We start from the raw sequence: 13,893 nt of genomic DNA on the forward strand, positions 1-13,893 counted from the left end.
AGAAAGGAGATTCAAATTTTAACATATCTTGTTTGTTTACTCATTCCCTTAAAGAAACTAATTGTGTATCCCATGTTGGATGTTCAGTTCATTTAAGACTCAATTCCACGAAAATCAAGTGTATGCATCCTTTGCATCATGGTTTAAAAATGAGGTTCGTCAGTGTATTAATGTTTCTACAAAGTTTAAACATTTACACATTCCTCAACTAAAATATATTTATGTATAATATTTTTAGGTACACCATTCACCAAATGCAACCGCATACGATAATCTCTTGAGAGATATTTCTTTGGGTCCGGTCGAAGCTAATGCAATGTCCCAATACAAAGTAAATGGGTTTAATTTTTCCACCGAACAACACTCCAGGTCAAGAAAAACAAACAATAGTGGTGTTTGGGTTAAGGGTGATGATGATGTTGATTACTTTGGCATCATACACGAGATCTTAGAACTGGAGTATGCTGATTTCCCAATAAAAAAATTATCCTATTTCGATGTAAGTGGTTTAATCCAAGCACAGCAGGCACAAGAGTACATAAGGAGCATAACATCATTGAAGTGAAGCACAATATGTCGTATCTCATTTACGATCCATTTGTTCTAGCGCAAAATGCTAAACAAGTGTTTTATGTTCCTTATTCATTGCGCAATGACAAGTCTGATTGGTGGGCTGTAATCAAAACAAGGCCTATAGGGCGGGTCGAAGTTGAGAATGTGCTGGAGACTGCGTATCAAAATTAAATGTAGATTGATCATCAGCTAGTGGACTTTGAATTAGTTGAAGGTTTGAATCACCCAAAAAATATTTTTGAAGAAGTTCATATTGCGGAAGAAGGGGCTGAGTGGGTAGGAGATGAGGAAACCTCCGAAGAGGGTGAATGGTTTAGTGGAGAGTCTTCAGAAGAGGAGGATTAGTTGTATAGGTTAAATTTATTATGTATTGATGTCCTTTTGCTTTGTACTATATATTTACCTTTAAGTTTCTTGTTTAAGATTGATATGTAATATACTGTTTAAGTTTCTTGTTTCCACTTTTTCATGATTTATCTAGTAATAAAAATATTCTTGTCTATATCTCGTGTTGTTGGAGCGATTTGAAGTGTGAATGAGTAACTTGACACTAGTTACTTGGAATGTTTTCTTATATATTCATTTTGTAGGAACTAACAACTTGTTAAATTCACATAATTTAGATGTTAGGCAAAGGTTACAAAGGCAAGAAAAAATTAGTTGATACTACAAAACCAAAAAAGAAAAGAGAACCTCCACCTTATAGACGATCGACAGGTATTTATATATCTGAGGATCGGTTTGCTGACGCGCCAGCACGAGCCTTATATTCTAGGTCGTCTGAGGATTTGATACCTACTCCTACGCATGTGGGGCCACTACATGGGTCTACATCGACCCATTCTGCTCCTATGATCATGCCAACGCCAGCACAGTACTATCGGACGGCCGCTGGCCTCTCCAAATATCTATCATCATCGATACCCTCCTGTAGCAGTCATGCAGTTTCGCACAGTGATTCTGCTGGATCTATTGGGTTATCGGATCTTCAACTTGGAGGCACTCCATCTGGTGCTTCAGATCCGCCCACGCCAGTACATTCACCATCATTTACTAGGCAGCCAAAAGACAGAGATGATTCTGGGAGGATTTATATTATTTTAGTTGCGAGAGGGTAAGATTTCTAAATATAATAACGTTACTCATTTTTCCATTACTATTTTATTGTTCCCGATGAAATTACCGTTGATCTTGTGTTGTAGGTTTAGGTCGGATGCTGGAGTTGAAAAAACGGCGCGAATATGCATTAGTCAGCACTTCAACGGCTACTGGACCAGCTGGCAAAGGCTTTCAGAACTTGATAGGGAGAGAATGTTTGAAGAATTTAAGGTAAGAATTTAACTTATCGACTACTTATTAACAATTTGTTTGAACACAAGATTGAATATTATATTTTGATTGTAGAAATTTTACTGGTGGGATGATGCAAATCAATTTCTTATAAAGAAGACTTTTTCAAAAGATGTAGAGGCAGATTTAATGATCTCTTGGATTATACTTGAAAGAAATCGGAAAAACCTAAGTGAATTCCTGAACCCTTATGACCACTGTTTAAGTGCCACTGGAATAGCCCAGAATACCAATTGTTGAGGAAAAAAGGAAAGAGAGCCCGGGCATCATCCAAGGGTGGTTCCCTACATACTGCGGGTGCCAGAAATACTCTTGCTGTGAAGGAAAAATTGGTATGTAACTTTTACAGTTTTAATTCTTTGTTTCTATTTAATTTTTTTTACTATTTGAACATTGATAATTTTTTCATATGCAGGAAAAAGAAAAGGGTAGGGAACTACCAATTGATGAGATTTTCGAGGTGACTCATCTGAGAAAGAAAAAGAACCCGACTGATGAATATGTCTGGATTAAACCTCGTGCAAAACTTGTCCACGTAAGAAATAAATTTTGAATATATGAATCTTTTTCTCAAAGTTGATATTATTCAATTATAACAACTTTAGTATTTTTTGACTGTTAGTATTAACTTTACCTTGAATATAGGATGAATTTACGCGTCTTGTTGGTGAGTATCATAGTAGTCTGCCTCCTGAAAGTTAGAGTGACCCAATACCCCTACATGTACGGAATGAGTTATGGACAAAAGCTTTGGGTCCTGCAAATAGAGGGCATTTCTACGGATGCCACACTGAATTTTTTGGCAATAATATTAGGTGTTCGTTCGGCCCTGCATACTCTAGCTCTTCGGTTGATGCAGAAACCATTGTAAGCCTACAAAATACGGTTTCTCAACTCTCTGAAGAGCTTGCTGAATAGAGACAGAGGTATGTTGAACAGAGTGCGAGGCAGAAGAAGACGGAAGAGGCAACAACATCACAAATCCGGATGCTGCAGCAGCAGTTCAGTTCTTTCATTCAAACTGGGGGGTTATTCCTCCGTGTCCTGGTGATGCAGTTCGGGCTGCAAAAGGTCTAGGCCCTTTGAATGATTTTAGCACAGATGATGATATGAAAGACGAGGACAAATTCGATGATGATGACGGTTAGTTTTTTTATTTTTGTATGTCTTGAACTTTAAATTTAGACATTTTGTTGTTTAAAACTATTGTTGTAGTATTTTTATACTCACCTTTGTTGGACATTTTGTATGTGTTGTACACTTTTGAAAATTTTCATTTGCTTTTTTTGTTGTTGTATTTTCATGTTGGTTACTGTTGTATATTATTGTTGTAGTTGCATGCAGTATTTGGATTTTCATTTTTAATTTACTGACCACGTAGTTGATTTTTTATTAAATTAATTTAATAAAAAACCGACCACGTGTGGTCGATTTTTTTTCCTAATTTTTTTATTTAAATAAAATAATAATAAATTTTAAAAATAAATATATATTTTTAAAAAAACCGACCACACGTGATCGGTTTTAAGAAGCTACCGCTACTTTTTCGATCAAAAATTTTGGTCGATTTTGTGATCGAAAAATAGGAAAAACCGACCATAAGTGGTCGATTTTTGTGGTCGATTTTTCCATTTTTTTAGTAGAGTATTTTTAGTCAACCATAAAAAGAAAAATGACTCATCTGTATATTCATTATTTTCTTTGACTCGTTTTAACTTTTGCTTTTGTTCAGTAATTTAATTTATTCCAAAATAATTGCCACTTTAGAAATTCAAAACAAAAGTTGATGATTATTTATAGTATAACATAAATACCAACCCTTTTGAAAGTAATTACACTTTTTCCCACTTTTTTAATTACTTTACTCTTTCTCCTTATTAATATACATAACATAGCCGACATATGCACAACATTCTGTGTATATGTTTGGATTTTTGTAATAAATTTAGGGAGTTGAAATTTTTTGTAATATTGGAAACATAAATTGTGTATTTGTGTAATTTTTAGTTATTTATAACTAAATTTTGTTCCATAATTGAATTATTTGAAGTCTTTAGTACCAATTTAAGTTTAAACTTCTTTATTTTTAATGAGATGATTCATAAATCATAACCACATAGTATTATGTATTGCTTTCTATGTCCATTTTTAATAGTTTATATTTGACTTAACACACCTCTTTAAAAACATAATAAAATGATAATTTTATTATATTACTCCTATTTATCACTCATTGAAAAATGAATAATGCTTATAACAAATGCGAAATGCTCCCTCCGTCTCAAATTACCCGTCCCAAATTGAGATGACATATTGATTAAGAAAAATAATTAATAACATGCCTAGTTTACCATAGTACCCCTATTAAATGATGTTTACATTTTAATTTGAAGAAAAAATAATTAATGCAAAGGGTAAAACATGGAAAAAAAAATTTGTCTCTTCTTGATTAATGAAAAAAGACAAGTAAAATGAGAAATCAAATTAAGAAATTTGACACGAGTAATTTGAGACGCAGAGAGTCAATATAAAATGATAACTATATCTTAATTTTTTAAAGTAGACAAATAAAAATAGAAATCTATTTTTCATATGGTAAACGGGTGAAATTGGGGCTAAGAGTATTTAATTAGACTTAGACTATTAATCTTAAAAAATTTCATTTCATCCTTAAACTCCATTTCAGTCAAACTGCTTCATAAATTGAAATATATCTCAAGTCCTTTTTGGCATAAGAGGACCACAAATTATTTATCTAAAATTACTATATTCACTATTTTTTTTTAATGTCTCGTCACTTATATAAACTAGTATGATATCCCTTATTTTCTTCAATTCACATGTCCTTTCTCTTTGTATTTTTTTTTATTTTCGCTTTCCTCTTCAACAAAAAATAACAAAAGATAATAGGCCAATGGAACAACCAGCTAATGAAACCTCACTATTACCTTTCACATTTTAATCTCAGGTTTATCATCTCACTTTCTCTAAATTGTTTTTTGGTTATCTCAGGTTTATCATCTCACTGCACCCTTTTAATATTTGAAAATTATTGATATTTTTATATTCCTTTTTTTTTTTTTTTTATAGGATGAAACAACACTCACTAATCACTATCATCGTTAATCCTTGTACATTATGAAGACGACATTCAAGTTATTTTTTACGAGAAAATAAATCATAGATTACAAAATAATTCGTTTCTCATCCGATGGGAAACGTCTTTAAGCCAAAATGATCGTGGAAGAAGTAAGACCTTATTTGTCAATTTTAACTAACATGGAGTTTAAGAATGATCGTATCTGTCCAGAGTCACTTTGGCTCAGAGCAGTTATCCAACGAATAAAAATCGAACTATTTTGTAATCTGTTATTTCCCAGACCCTACGATGTGGGAATATATTGGGTTTGTTGTTGTTATTTGTAATCTATTATTTGTGTTTTTTTATGGTATAACATCGTCTTTATAACTGTATAAGGCTTCATGACGATGGCGAATACTGTACCATCCTATAAACATAAAAATAAACAAAAAAAGGAGCATAAAATGTCAATAAATTAGAAGATTAAAAGATAGTTTTGCTAAATAAACAAAAAAAAATAATAATTAGAGATAGTGAAATGATAAGATTAAAATGTGAGCCATAATAGTGACGTTTCATCAGTTGGTTGTTCCATTTGCGTATTATATATCTTCTGATATTTTCTTCGTTAATTTTAAATGGAGAGAAAAGTGAAAAGAAAATACAAAGAAATGGGACATAAATTAAAGAAAATGAGAGATATGTATCAAACTAGTTAATGTAAGAATTGAGAAATCAAAAGAAAAAATAATGAATGTACTGTAATAATTTAAGTTAGATTCCAATTTATGTTCTCTTGTACATGCAAAAAAAAAAAAAAAAAGACCTAGAGATATATTTCAATTTATAAAGTGATTTGACTGATATGGAGTTTAAGAATGAAATAAAGATTTTTAAAATTGGTGATCTAAAATACTTTTTGTGTCCACATTTATCCGTTCACTATAAAAAAATTAGATGTTCACTTTTATTTATTCTCTTTAATAAATAAAGATAGAATTTATCATTTTATATTTATTTTACTTTTATTATTAAGTATATTCATTTTTCAGAGTGAGAAATTGAGAAATAAAATTATCATGAACAACTAAAGATGGACGGAAGAAGTGAAACATAATATTTGTTTGATTATGAAAACATAGTTAATTTAAATAATTCAGTAAAATAATCTCTTAATAAATGTGTCAAAGTAAAAAGTAGATAAGTTAATTTTGCTAGATTTGGTTGAACTTTATTTACACAATTTAATATTTTTCAGTCTTGTGATACGCTTTTATTTTTAGTCAATCATGAAAACAAAATTGACTCCTTTTGTATATTCAATATTTCCTTTGACTCGTGTTAACTGTTGCTTTTGTTCAGTAGTTTTATCCCAAAATAATTATTATTTTAAAAATTCAAAACAAAAGTTGATGATTATATATAACTAAATTTTGTTCCATATGTAATTATTTAAAGTATTTAATAATAATTTAGGTTTAAACTTCTTATCTATATATATAATAAAGAAGGATAGTCTAGCCTAAAATTTAGACAAGTGTCATCTTGGTAACTACCTATTTTAATTCTTACAACAAAAAACTATCATTTCATAACAGAAAAATATTTTGTTAACTATTTAAATATTTAATATTATTTCATAATTCATTTCATATCTCTATATATATAATAAAGGAGGATGGTCTAGCCTAAAATTTATACAAGTGTCATCTTGAGAACTACCTATTTCAATTCTTACAACAAAAAACTATCGTTTCATAACAAAAAGTTATTTTGTTGATTATTTAAATATTTAATATTATTTCATAATTCATCTCATATTATGGTAAAAAATAATTAAGATTTATTTCTATTTGATGAAAATTATTTATTATTTTTATTGATTATTTATTTATTTATTTAATATTATTTTTTATTGTGGTATAAACAATTCAGATTCATTTCTATTTGATGAAAACTATTATAATTTTATATTATTCTATTTAATATTATTTCATTTATATTATTACTATATATAAGGGAGAATCTCAAATTTTGATAGTCCTCACAAGGACATTTTAGATATTTCACTTCTTTAGTTAAGTAAATTAAGCTATCACACATGGCAATTGATGATGTCTTTTTGTTAAATATTTCCATTTTTCCCCTTGTTACTTTTGTTAGAATCATTTCCACTTGTGTGCTTGTAATTGGTCTCTTCTTGCTGTGACCTTTTAGTTAAAACTCTATTTTAAATTAACAATCACTTTAGCTCAAAAAAAATTATTTTAAAAATAGCTTTAATACAAAAATAAAGTTTGAAATAATTTTCAATTAAAATCTTTGTAATTCTTTTAGAATTGTTCAATTCTTTAAAATCATGTAATAAATAAGGTAACATAATAAATAATAAATAACACATTATTTTTATTATTTTTTTGAGCAGTGGGCATGAAAAAAAGATAATCAATGGTTAAAAGAGGATGAATAAAATATTCTTTTATAACGAGTGTAAAAGATAAATACGACAAATAAAAGGACCGAATGAAATAATTTATTAATTTAATTTAATTTATTTATTATTTAATATCCTTATAGATCATTATTAAGTTAATTTGAGTAAATGCTCTAAATTAAGGTCGTAACTATTCTTATATATACTTGAAGTCATTGAAATATTTTATTGTATAAAACAAAATAAATTGAATTTTTCAAAAAGTCTTGCCACATTAAATTATGAATGACTTAAAACTCAATAAATACTAAAATAAATTTATTTCCATCTATAATTAAGAAGTTACATATCCACAAGTTCATAAAAATTAACTTAATAATGATCTATAAGGATATTAAATAATAATTAAATTAAATTGAATTAATAAATTAATAAAATACCAATATTTTATATTTACAATCTTCACCGAATTGTAATTATTAACATATTTTAAATCATGTTATTTTATAAAATATTGAATTACTTGTGGTCTTTTAATTTATTCTAATTCTTAGGTAATACTTCCTTCCGCACAAATAAAAATTTTATTTTAAAATATCCAATTATTTGATTGATAACTTTAATAATTATAAATTGACCCAAAGAAAACATGTTAACATGTTCGTCACTAGATTATGTTAATTATAAAGTAAAAAATAGTATGGTATGAATTATATTTAAGATTTTAATTATTATTTTTATATTTTGAGTTTGGGCCCGGGCTTAGCATGAGCCTCGTGAAACTAGTTTATTATAAATGAGATGATTCATAAATCATAACCATACAAATATTATGTTTTACTTTCTCTGTCCATCTTTAATTATTAATGTTTGACTTGACACACCTCTTAAAAATTAATAAATGATATGATAATTTTACTATACTGCCCCTATTTCTGACTCATTGAAAAATAAATAGTAGTACTTGATAACAAATGCGAAATAGGTATAAAATAATAAATTATATTTTAATCTTTTAAAATAAAGAAAAAAAATAGAAATCTATTTTTCATATAATAAACAGGTGATATTGGACCTAAGGGTATTTAATTAGACTTAGACTATTAATCTTAAAAGGTTATCATTTCATTCTTAAACTCCATTTCAGTCGAACCACTTCATAAATTGAAATATATCTCAAGACTTTTTTGGCACTAGAGGACCATAAATTGGAATCTACCTAAAATTATTATATTCACTATTTTTTTTATGTCTCATCACTTATACAAACTAGTTTGATATCCTTTATTTTATTCAGTTCACATGATCTCCACAAGATGGTGAGAAGGTCGTCCTTTCTCTTTGTAATTTTTTTTTTCTTTCACTTTCCTCTTCAACAAAAATAACAAAGAAAATATCAAAAAATGATATGCCAATGGAACAACCAGCTAATGAAACCTCACTGTTACCTCTCACATTTTAATCTCAGATATATCATTTCACTTTCTCTAAATTGCTTTCTGCTTATTTAGCAAAAAAACTGCACCCTTTTAATAATATTTTTATGTTCCTTTTTTATTTATTTTTATTTTTATTTTTATAGGATTGTACAACACTCACTATCACCGTTAATCCGATGTAAACAAAAAAGAGAGCCTAAAATGTCAATAAATTAGAAGATTAAAAGATACAATTATGCTAAATAAAAAAATAAAATATAATTAGAGATAGTGAAATGATAAGATTAAAATGTGAGACGTTTCATCAGTTGGTTGTTCCATTTGCCTATTATATATCTTCTGATATTTTCTTCATTAATTTTAGTTGGAGAGAAAAGTGAAGAAAATACAAAGAAATGAGATATGAATTGAAGAAAATGAGAGATATCAAACTAGTTTATGTAAGAATTGAGAAATCATAAGAAAAAAATAATGAATGTACTGTAATAATTTAAGTTAGAATCCAATTTATGGTCCTCCTGTGCATGCAAAAAAATACTTTGAGATATATTTCAATTTATAAGGTGATTTGACTGATATAGAGTTTAAGAATAAAATGAAGATTTTTAAAATTGATGATCATAAATACTTCTTGTGTCCACATTTATCTGTTTACTATATGAAAAATAGATGTTTATTTTTATTTGTTCTTTTTAAAAAATCAAGATAAAATTTATCATTTTATGCCTATTTTACTCTTATTATTAAGTACTATTTATTTTTGGAGTGAGAAATTGAGAAATAAAATTGTCATGAACAATTAAAGATGGACAGAAAAAGTAAAACATAATATTTGTGTGATTATCAATCAATCTCATGAAGGATAAATATGAAATTTAAACTTAAATTGTTCTTAAAGACTAAAAGTACTTCAATTATTACACAAAATTAGAGTAAAATATTTAAAAAGAGAGTTTATATCTTAAGATATAAATAAAGCTAAAATAATAAACCATCATTTTTAATAATATTTTCTTAAGAAATGTGTAAATAAAAAATATGAAAAGCATTTTGGCAGGAGGAAGTACTTTAGTTAGAATTAATTGTCAACTTCTATTCTTGAATTTCTAAAATGATAATTATTTTAGAAAAATATTTCTGAATTAAAGCAACAATTAAATGAGACAAAGAAAATATTGAATATAGAAAATAGTCATTTATTTTTTTGACTAAAAATGAAAGTTTATCACATACAACAACATACCTTTGGACAGATTGATGATCCAAAGAAAGAGGAATCAGAAGACAAGATTGGCAATAGCTCTCAACGGTTACACTAGAAAAAGTGAAAATGAAAACTCGAATTAGGAAATCTTACCTGCTAGCTACGATTCAGACGTTTTATTTGGATCTGAACCATTTTTGGTTGAATTATCTTTTCAATTTTTTTGAGAGGGCACAATTGAGCCCGTTTCTGTACAAATTGCCAAATCGATTATTCACATACTTGTTCCTCCGTTTTATGTTACTTTCTACTTTTTATCTCAACACATTCTTTAAGAGATTGTTTTACAAAGTTGTCTATATTAACTATGTTTTAGAAATCTAAAGCAACAATTTAAATGAAACAAAAAAAACATTGAATATATAAAATAGTAATCTTTTTTATTGACTAAAAATGAAAGTATATTACATACATCAACATACCTTTGGACAGAATGATGATCCAAAGAATGAGGAATCGGAAGACAAGAGTAGCGATAGCTCTCCACGGCAACATTTGGGAAAGGTGAAAATGAAGGCTCAGTAAACCCTATCTATAAAGCTAGGGCGTTTTATTTGGATCTGGACCTTCTTGGTCAAGATCATCTTTTCAGATTTTTTTGAGAGGACACAATTGAGCCCATTACTGTACAAATTGATTAAATTCAATAAAAGGGATAATTTAACCAAAAATATATATATATATATATATATTACATAAATTGAGACTCAAAAAATATTAGACTGTGCAATTAAAATTTAGGCAAATCCTACAAAATCAATTATTCACATATTTGTTCTCCATTTTATGTTACTTCTCTAGTTTTTACCTTAGACACATTCTTTAAGAGATTGTTTTACAAAGTTGTCTATGAACTATGTTTTAAAAATCAAATAAGGCTAGGTACTTTTTACTATTTAGTAATAGTAATACAAAGTTGTCTATGAACTATGTTTTGAAAATCAAATAAGGCTAGGTACTTTTTACTATTTAGTAATAGTAAATACTCAATCTGTTTTTTTTTTTTACTTGATCATTATATTAAAGATATCATCTATTTGTTTTCCAATCTAAATTTACATACTTGCTCTTTAGAGATTGTTTTGATATTAAGAATAGAAAGGAAAAGATATAATAATTTTTCTTTGATTTCATAAAGTAAATAAGTAAATTAACTATTTTTAATATAGAAATTAAGTAAAACGAAAAGAATGAATTAATTAAGAGTACTTTAATCAAAATATTTTTGAATTATTAGGAGTAAGTGAATTTCTTAATCTGTATCTTCAAACCTAAACATCAATTACTTTGAATTATTAATAACTAAAAGAATCTGAAAAGGAAACACATCAACAACAACTAATCCTACAAGTGAATAACAACAACAATAATGTAGAGAGATTGTTTCAACAATAAATAAATAAGAAAATACCCAATTACCCTGAACTATATCTAAAAAGACTGTGAAACACCTCAACTTAAAGGGGGTCCTATTACCTCCCGAACTAATTAAAAGTGTAATTTTGACACCCTTAGTGTCCATGCGGCACATACGTGGCTCACACGTGTACCTACGTGGACACTTCAGTGTGTTGTGCCACGTAGACACTAAGGGTGTCAAAATTACACTCTTAATTAGTTCAGGGGTAATAGAGCCCCCTTTAAGTTAAAGTGTGTCACAACCTTTTTGGATATAATTCAGGAGGGTAATTGAGTATTATCTCTAAATAAATAGTAATAGAGAATGTAAACAACAGAAACATACGCAAAAAATCTAATTAAGGGTATATAGTCATTTTGCTATCAATCAATTTTGCCACGATTGAAGGCTCGTAACTATACATGTACAATGTTGTTTTTTCTACTTAGTGCTCCTATTAAAGGCTCATTTGGATATAAGTTTTGTAAAATAAAAAATAATAAATAAAAAAATCAATTTTGTTTTTCAAAAAAGAAAAAAAGGTTTTGGTTATTTATAATTGTACCGGTTTTTCTCTTCAAAAGAATTTGGAAAAATTGATTCAAGAATATATAATTGTTTTTAACAAAACTTCAATAATTTCAAGTGGAATACACATCCAAAATAAGACTTAGACATTCAAATCAGTTCTTAAAACTTACTTCAAAAACTATTTTCTTGTTCGGTATCACTAAACTGATGTCCAAACGCCTACATTGTATAGTAGAGTAGTTTATACTAATAATAACAACTTGATGGAGATGGGAATTAAATTAGGATGGTTATTAAGTTCAAGCAACACAATGATTGAAACCTTTTTAGGGGAAAAAAATAGTAAAAAAACAAAAAAGTGAAAATGACTAATATATGATACGGACTACTATGATTTATATTATAGTCAATCGTTATACGTCCAAATCACATAGTAATATTGTGATTTCCTTTTCCACAGTAGACTTATTAGAATAAGAAATAGCACATTAAAGTTTTTAAATTCAAGCTAATCGACGAGTATAGCACACATCGCTTTTGTTACTCGGTTTCGTCCAAGTTTACAAGAAAACAATAAGTGCTAACAAAAATATTCAATTATTTTATCTGATAATTCAACGACGAACAAGAAACGGAAATCTTAACCTATTTGTACTTGTCCAGAATATCATAAATCATGTATGTATCCGGGGATTGCCGGTAACTTGTTCAAAGATATATGTTTAGTAAATTAGCGATGGATTCAAAATTTATATTTAGAAGATTCAAAATATATGTAAGGAAATAAGTATTCAAAGAAATTACGGAGATTTACTATCATTATATATAAATAAATAATAATTTGACATTGTATACATACAATTTTTTTAAAAATAGAATTCGGATGAACCTCTTGGCCCCTCTAGTTTTACCCTATAGTAAATTTTTAATGTCCAAATTCACACTTCACTATTAATGATATTAATTCCTTATAATATAGTAACAACTCACATAGCATGTTCGAAGTGACATGATTCAAAGAGTATTTTGATATGATAGACGTAACACATGATAAGTTTATTACTACAAGATTCAATCTATATATATATTCTTAAACTTCCAGTCCATTCAATAAAGGATGAGGTATATGAGGAGGGGGGAGGCAAAACGGTGAAACGGTTAATCCGAACCCCTCCGACGAAACTTTTTTTTTTGTGTGTGTTTATTTTTTATATTTGAATCTTTTAGTAAGAATTCTGATTTTACTTTGTGTTTACTTTTATTATTTGAATCTTTTTAGTGAAAATTTCGATTCTATTGCCCGTATATATATCACATACACACAACCAAAAAAATGGTAGTTTTGTTCTTGGTCTGTATCAGGTCTAGTCTCTTGAACAATTACAAAGAAGCTACCAAACAAAGACTTAGAAATTTCAAAAACGCACCTCTTTTTCCTTTTGGGTGTAGCAGTTATCCTCAAAAGGACGACCAATTTTTTATTTATTAGGTAGGAAAAAAATGACGTACGATTTTAGTCCTTTAGTTATTCTCATGTTTTAGTTTTAACTTTTGATTTTAGTCCTTTAGTTATTCTCATGTTTTAGATTTAACTTTTGCATTATTTTCATGAGTACATTTAAACTTTAACTAATAAAGTGTGTAATTTTGATCCTTTAAGCTAGGCGAAGGATGGTATATCAGAAACGGCCTCTCTAATCGCAAAGTAATGTTATTAAATACGAATTCTACTTTCATTTACCTTTCACCATTAACAATAAATAACCTACTTATATAGTTGCAACCATTGCAAGAACTTGAAATGATTAACAAAAATCCGTT

General features: G+C 28.0%; 1 long non-coding RNA gene across 2 annotated transcripts in view; it reads right to left on the minus strand.

The window, feature by feature from the left end:
* LOC107865885 overlaps nucleotides 1-10,757 on the minus strand; it is a 23,379-nt gene extending 12,622 nt beyond the window's left edge. Inside the window, exons 1-2 of one of the 2 annotated variants that reach the window (XR_001672726.2) lie at nucleotides 10,565-10,757; nucleotides 10,122-10,193 (exon numbers count right to left, since the gene is read on the minus strand). This is a non-coding gene — a long non-coding RNA (uncharacterized LOC107865885). Of the gene's footprint in view, nucleotides 1-10,121; nucleotides 10,194-10,235; nucleotides 10,332-10,564 lie in introns of both variants that reach the window. The other variant, XR_001672727.2, reaches the window with a different exon arrangement.
* Between the last annotated feature and the right edge of the window lie 3,136 nt (nucleotides 10,758-13,893).

The sequence above is a fragment of the Capsicum annuum genome, chromosome 3 (genome assembly GCF_002878395.1).
Source record: "Capsicum annuum cultivar UCD-10X-F1 chromosome 3, UCD10Xv1.1, whole genome shotgun sequence".
NCBI classification, from domain to species: domain Eukaryota; kingdom Viridiplantae; phylum Streptophyta; class Magnoliopsida; order Solanales; family Solanaceae; genus Capsicum; species Capsicum annuum.